The sequence below is a fragment of the Triticum aestivum genome, chromosome 5B (assembly GCF_018294505.1).
Source record: "Triticum aestivum cultivar Chinese Spring chromosome 5B, IWGSC CS RefSeq v2.1, whole genome shotgun sequence".
In the NCBI taxonomy this organism is placed as follows: domain Eukaryota; kingdom Viridiplantae; phylum Streptophyta; class Magnoliopsida; order Poales; family Poaceae; genus Triticum; species Triticum aestivum.
This window is the reverse complement of record NC_057807.1, coordinates 132,193,743-132,200,738: the sequence shown is the minus strand read 5'-3', so window position 1 is coordinate 132,200,738 and position 6,996 is coordinate 132,193,743.

Genomic DNA, 6,996 nt, shown 5'->3' with positions numbered 1-6,996 from the left:
ATGAAATGATATAGCAAATAGAATGACATGCATAATGAAAAATGGACGTCTGTAGAATGATCTAAGTGCGGAAGTTATCATCGCACATGCGGAATTTATCATCACATCATAGTAAAGCAAATAAGTAGCAGACAACCATCGAGTTTAAGTGTTACAACTCAAAGAACCAAATATTTCAAAAGCGAGAGTTGTAAACACGAGGCAAAAATATAAAGAAACCGCCCATATGAACCCGCTTGAAGACTATCAAACCCATATGCTTCTCCCCCTTTTGTCAGTAAGGACCAAAAAGGTTTGAAGACATAGAGCATCTACTCGTCCTCATGAGTAGGTGAAGCAGCAGGGTTGTCGTTGTTGTTTGGCGGTGCAGACGTACTTGGTGCAGTGTTGATGCGTACAAAAGTAGGGGGCGGTGAAGTGGCATCATCTTCATCATCGATCACTCTGGCATTCACCGTTGCCGCGGAGGAAGAATAGTCAGAGTCTTCAAGGGATGGAGTTCGACGTAGGATAGCAGTCCATGGAGGAGTGGAGTCAAACTTGAATCTTTCAGTGAAGCCATCGTCTTGAAGATCTGCTTCAGCACTAAGCAGCGTCAAACTCTTCCATGATCGCCGACAAGTCTCGTGAGCAATAAATGCATTCTTGGTGGCAAGATTTCGAATGCGATTGACGTCCACCAAGAGGCTTTGCACCTGTCTCTTGAGCCAATAGTGATGCTTATCTTGTTTTTGATGACGTGCCACAAGAAGTTCTCGGTCATTTAGAACACGAGAGCGCTTCTTAGGCCTTTGGGCAATGGTGCTTTCAGTGGCTTCAGTTTGCGCACGATGAGGCAGACGAGTATTTCCAGCCATTGGATAGATACGTGTTACTGCTTGGACGCCTTCTATGGGTTGAGTGAAGCTTTGGTGCTCGACATTTTGAAGACAAAGAGGCTTCTTGGCAGGATCAGAGTATATGGCTTCAACTGACATATCAACCTTTGGTAGAAAGATTAGATGATTGCGAGCAGAGGGCTAATAGTTGACAAAGGAGTGTCACTTGATGAGGCGCATGACCCATGGAGCATAGAATTTCAGGCCAAAAAGGTTAGATCCAGATGGAGTAAGTTGCCTAATGAAGAACTCTTGGGAATTGAAGCTGATGCCATTGAGGATGTAAAAGACCAATGTCTTCATGGCTCCTTCAAGTTTAGCAGCTAATGAATGTCCTTTGATAGGCCATAGAGTTCGCCTGATGATGTGATATATTGTGCGAGGCAGATACTCAAGGTCATCAACAAAGAACTCCATTGGGTATTCAGCGTCAGATGGCAAAGGCTTCATCATGCTCAACATCTAGCTCATGTTGGGTTCTGGCTTATGGAAGATGCTCTCTAGTGCATTGCGGTGGAGTTGACAATCAGGTTCATACAGCTCTCCGGGAGTGGGTAGGCCTGTAAGCTCAATGACGTCAAGAGCTTTGGCTTCATGATGAACATTTCCGGTCATCCACTCGAGAACCCATGTCTTGATATCCCTGTTGTAGCCGCGAATGTGGAGGGTAGCATAGAATTGAGGCAAAAGTTCCTCATTCCAATGTTCTTTGTCTGTCACATAGTTGAGCAGACCTGCATCACGAAAGTAGTCAAGAGCTTCTTCTAGGCATGGCAATCTAGCAATGGCTTCATTGTCGAGGCGCATATGAGGGAAAATGCGCCCTTGATCATACAGAACGCAGGAGTAATAGCTTCACTGCTGATAGCTCCAAAACCGATCAGATGATATTCTTGGCTTTGAGTAGGGGTTCTTTGCGCTGTCAAAGAAAGTGTTGTGGCTTTTGAAGCCATTTGCATTGAAGGACCCTGTAGAATTTGTAGTACCTGGGAACCTTGGCAGTCTTGGCTTTGGTTTCTGGACCTGAGGCCTATGCTCAACATGATAATCAAACTGAGGACCAGAGGCAGTAGGCGGAGGAACCAGAACGGGCCATCGGACAGTGGTTATATGACCATGATTGTATGCTTGCTCAATTGTATAGGGCCTTGGTGGCGGAACAGGAGCAGTGGCAACAACTGAGGCTTCAGGCTGCACAACGAACACTTGAGGAGTAGGTGCATCATTGGCTTCGGGCACATTGGCAGGTGCAGGCTCCACATTGACTTCAGCCAAGATTACATCATTGGCTTCATTTGTGTTGGTGGTGGCAGCCTCAAGATTTTCAACCTCCACTTGATGAGCTGGAGGGTCGGGCACTGGCACGTTCACATCAGGAACAACTTCTTCAATAACGGGGGGAGTAGGGACACGTACGTCTTCTTGTCTTTCATCGGCTGTTGCAGCCGGATTGTCTTCAGCAACTTGGGCTTCAGACACGGAGACATTCACAGTTGGAGTGGCTTCAGGAAACACTTGACATGCAACAGGTTGGTGATGCACTTCTCCTTCTGGAATGCTCGAAAGAGGGACTTGAGGCCTTTGTCCTTTGCGAAGCCTGCGTAATGCTGGCAACGCCTTTGGAGATGGAGTTGGCTAGGCCTCAAAGTATTCTTCTTCTTCTTGCACAGGTGGTGTGACTTGTGGTTGTTGTTGGGGAGTACTTGGGGAGTCTTGTTGCTGTGGGTGATCAGCCCACGATGCATCCTGAGCAATTGGCATCAGAGGATGACCAATGCTGATGAGTTCGCTGTTCGTGAGAACAGGCGATGATACCAGGTTGTGTTCGATCTGAGGAAGAACTTCATCATCTTCAACATTGTCATCGTGACCAATGTCTTCAGCAGCGATAGGTTTAGCTGCTGGAATGTCTTCAGCTTCATGAGCCTCTGTGGAAGCAGGCTCATGAACTATCATCCGTCGTTCTTGGTGTCCAGATGCAGGGCGAACCACTGAGATAGGTTCAACAACTAAGGGCTCTGTGGGAGCAGCCCGATTCTTCTTGGTTTTGCGCTTCTTCTTGGAGGGAGCAGCATCAGAGGCTTCAATATTTTTCCTTTTCTTGGCTTCAGCCTCGGCAGCCCTCGTCTTCTTCTGTTCTGAAGCGGTTGACAGGACCTTTGGCTTCAAGCCAGTCATGCTGCTTGGGAAGATTATGCGAGGTGCTTCCTGCCCTGAAGGTGTAGATTGAGCGGTTGATAGCTTCTTCTTCTTTGCAGCCATTCTGGGGTCAATGCCAGGACGACCAAGAGACTTGCGCTTCTCAGCCTCATTGTAGGCCAGCACACACCTGTCAGCCAAGCTCTTCATACGCTCACGAGAGCCTTGAGCTTCTTCGCGCTTCTTGAGAAAGGCTTCTTTAAGCTCGTGCAGCATGACCTTGAAGTTTCTGACATCTTGCACGCTGAGCTTTGCCACATGCTTCTTGAACTGAGCTTTCTCATAATCAATCTTGTTCTTCAGCTCAACGATGCGCTGAGCGAGAGCTAGCTTAGAAGCAATAGCGCCATTGAAGGAGACGCTGAGGCCAATGGGAAGCTGCAGATCTTCAAAGCTGAGATTTGGGGTGTCAAACCACTCATCAATGAAGTTATGGATGATTGCCACATCGAAGAGAGGCAAGTTATTGAAGATCTCTGCTTCTTCCTTGCTCTTGATCAGTTGCTCAAGGGCATCATCTGCAAGATCTTCATCGCTGGATAGATCAATGGGTTCTTCTCGCAGAATGGCAGCAGGAGTCAAGGTCTGATCAGTATGATTGACGATTTGCTTTTTCTTCTCCGTCCTCTCGGAGATACGTGATAGATCTTCAGACTGCACACTGTCTTCAGGAGGTGCAGTGGCCAGTGGCTTCGCACGTGAAGCTTTTGGAGGAGCAGCTGAACTTGAAGCCTTAGCCTTCTTTAGCTTCTGCGGCTTTGGAGGAGGAGCTGGGGCTTCATCAGTGTCAGCATCATTATCAGAATGATCTACTTTGGCACCTTGGACCAAGATGTAGGTGATGAGGCCATCAAGGTTGGAGAAGGGGCCGATGACATTGGGTTCAGCATCACGTGAGCCGTCAGCACGGGGAGCAGAGGGACCAGGGTTGAAGTCTAATCCCAATGACTTCTTGTTTTCCTTGGCCGATGCCTTTGCTTGCTGGAAGTTGCGTTTGAAGAGAGTATCGTCACGACACCAGAGCAATGATGATGGATCGGCATTCTCAGGCTGAGGTCCACGGACCGTACAGGGATAGAAACCCTGTGCAATAGCTTCAGCTCTATTCTTGGGTTTAAAGCCTCGATAGAGAATATCACCCCAAGGACTTTTGATAGCATTTTTCTCTGCATATTCCTGGGTCACGAACTTGTACTTGAACCATTCTTCAGCCCAATAGCGTCGAATCCATTGGATTCGTGTCTTGCGCTGATGATAATTCTCTTCAGGATCTGTCTTGTAAAGCTCTGCTAGGTCATCAGGCAGATCTTTTGATGTTCCCCCACGACGCTGTCTGCCACCCTTCCTTACTGATTTCTCTGTAGCCATGAACTTCAAACTGAATGGCTTCAATACGTTCAAAGGCTTCAAAGACTTACGCTTGCTGGTCAAACAGGAACTGGCTTCGGGAGAGTTAATGTGATGCTGTAAGTATTCTGCAAACGAATGCAGACTATGAGAACCAAGGGATTCTCCCACGGACATGTACCTGTGACAGCATTAGAGATGCGAGGGAAGGGGAAGAGGTCATATGCATTCTCAGAAGATTTTGAAGATAAATCAGTTTGAAGACATTGACCTCATGATGCGAAGACACTCACTTATATGTTGAGAGTTGGTTCCAGATTTGTACGAATCCGTGAATAAGTACAAGTGAGGAATCAAACTGGATATGAAGTTTAAGTGAATAGACTAGGCAGTATGAGATGCAGATAGAATAGATCTAACATTGTGTAGGCATAAACCACTTTTGGTAGATAGGATGAATCTTGAAAATCAAAAAGACAGTAAAAATAGAGTTATATTTACCACACGAAGAACTGCTAGATGGGATGAACAGGAGACCGAGCAGTTCAATCCACCGTGCCCTAACTTGGCAACGGAGGACACCTACGGCGACAGCGGAGAGGACGATATCCGCGGCCGGCGTGAGGACGACGTCGGAGAAGTCGCGACAGCTAAGCGCTTCGTCGCCGGCATCGTCGAGAGCTAGCAGTGGTGCTAGGGTTTTGACGAGGTGGAGAGGTGGAAGAAGGTTTTCTTTACCGCAGGGGACATGTATTTATAAGGAAGAGTGCGGCACAGCGCAATTACGCAGGTGCCCCTGGCGGTTCACATCTGAGGGGCACGTGGCAAGCATGCAACATACTCAGAGTTGTCCCACGTTCCCACGCCCGCCAGGCATGTCGGATGGTTGTTCCGGCTTCTCCGGATTTCAACAATAAAGATGAGTCATTTAAAACAGACTTAATGTTTGTCTCTGTGCCTTCTGCTGACTAGGACACAGAGAAGACATTCGACAGTTTCAATAGAATGCATATGATTTGGACACATAGAGTTTGAGATAGAAAGCATAGAGAGGTTAGGGTCCGATCACATTCACTTAGTTCAAAAGATTCAACTGGGAAGACATAGCTATAAGTGAATGCTGTAGAGGACATAACACTAGTATATATATATATATATATATATATATATATATATATATATATATATCAGAAAGCAATCAAATCATCATAGTGAAGAAAATCATGAAGATAAATTGAAACTGAAGACAAACCAAATGCGAAGTCATTGCAAAAATAACACCATGAGTGAAACACTTCAAACAGAGAAATTTGGTGGTGGCGTTACCCACCGTATAGGAAGTATTAGACCCAGACACGGTGCACAATTATCGTGGCGCTCCAAAGTCAAATTCCATGTTAATGTATTCACACTCAGAATGTAAGTCTTCATTGATTGAAGATATACTTTACTTAGTGTGTTGCACATCTAAGTCATCAACAGGCATAAGTGTTACGATGTGTGCCTGATGTCAGGACCCCGACTCAATGCCACATAGATCTAGCATGTAACACTTCATATCACTTTGCGGCCTCACGCACGGTATTCCCACGGGTGTCGCCTTACCTTTACCCGGGACCGTTTGCGCCTTTTGGCACACGTATATGACAGTGTCGCTAGCATCCATATGATAAGGAGCCCGGGCTGACATGGCTAGTCGTAAACCCAAAGTGGCACAAACTTACAGGGACAGGCATCCATGACCCAGCATCGAACGTGTCGGTCATCAGCGAGTGAATCCAGGCTGTAGCACTGGGCTAGCAGGACTCCGGTGAACCGGGCTGTAGCGGGCTAACAGGACTCCGGTATTCATCGCGTGACATTTCCCCGAAGGGACAGACACAGGAACGAAGAAGGACACATGCCGGCCAGCCTAAGTGTTCCGGAGCAGTAGCAAGCTACCATGGCTCGGTGGAAACACCAGGAGACATTTCCCGGTAAGAGAGGCTACTAAAGATAAACAACTAGATAGTCAGATCCCACACATACCAAGCATTTCAATAACATACACACAATATGCTCGATATGTGCAAATACAACATGGCATCACAACATGACTCTACAAATCAAGTATTTTAATCAATAGGCTCCGAGGAGCGAGATATTACAAACATGGGTCTCATGACCCAACAATCAGAGCATACAAGTCAAAGCACAAGCGGAAGCTATCATGTCTGAGTACAGACATCTATAAATGAAAAAGGCTGAGAAGCCCGACTATCTACCAGATCCTGCCGGGGCACAAGATCGTAGCTGAGGTAACAAGCTAAACGTCAAAGTCCAAGCGGAACTACTAGTGAGACTGAAGTCTCTCTGCAAAAACATAAATCAGGCAAACGTGAGTACAAATGTACCCAGCAAGACTTACATCAGAACTAACTACATATGCATCATTTTCAACAAAGGGATGGTGGGGTTTAACTGCAGCAAGCCAGCTTTGACTCGGTGGCTATCCTGAACTACGACTGCAATGTAACTTTTGAGGTGGCGCACACGAGTCCACATATTCACCATATCAATACACCACTATGGA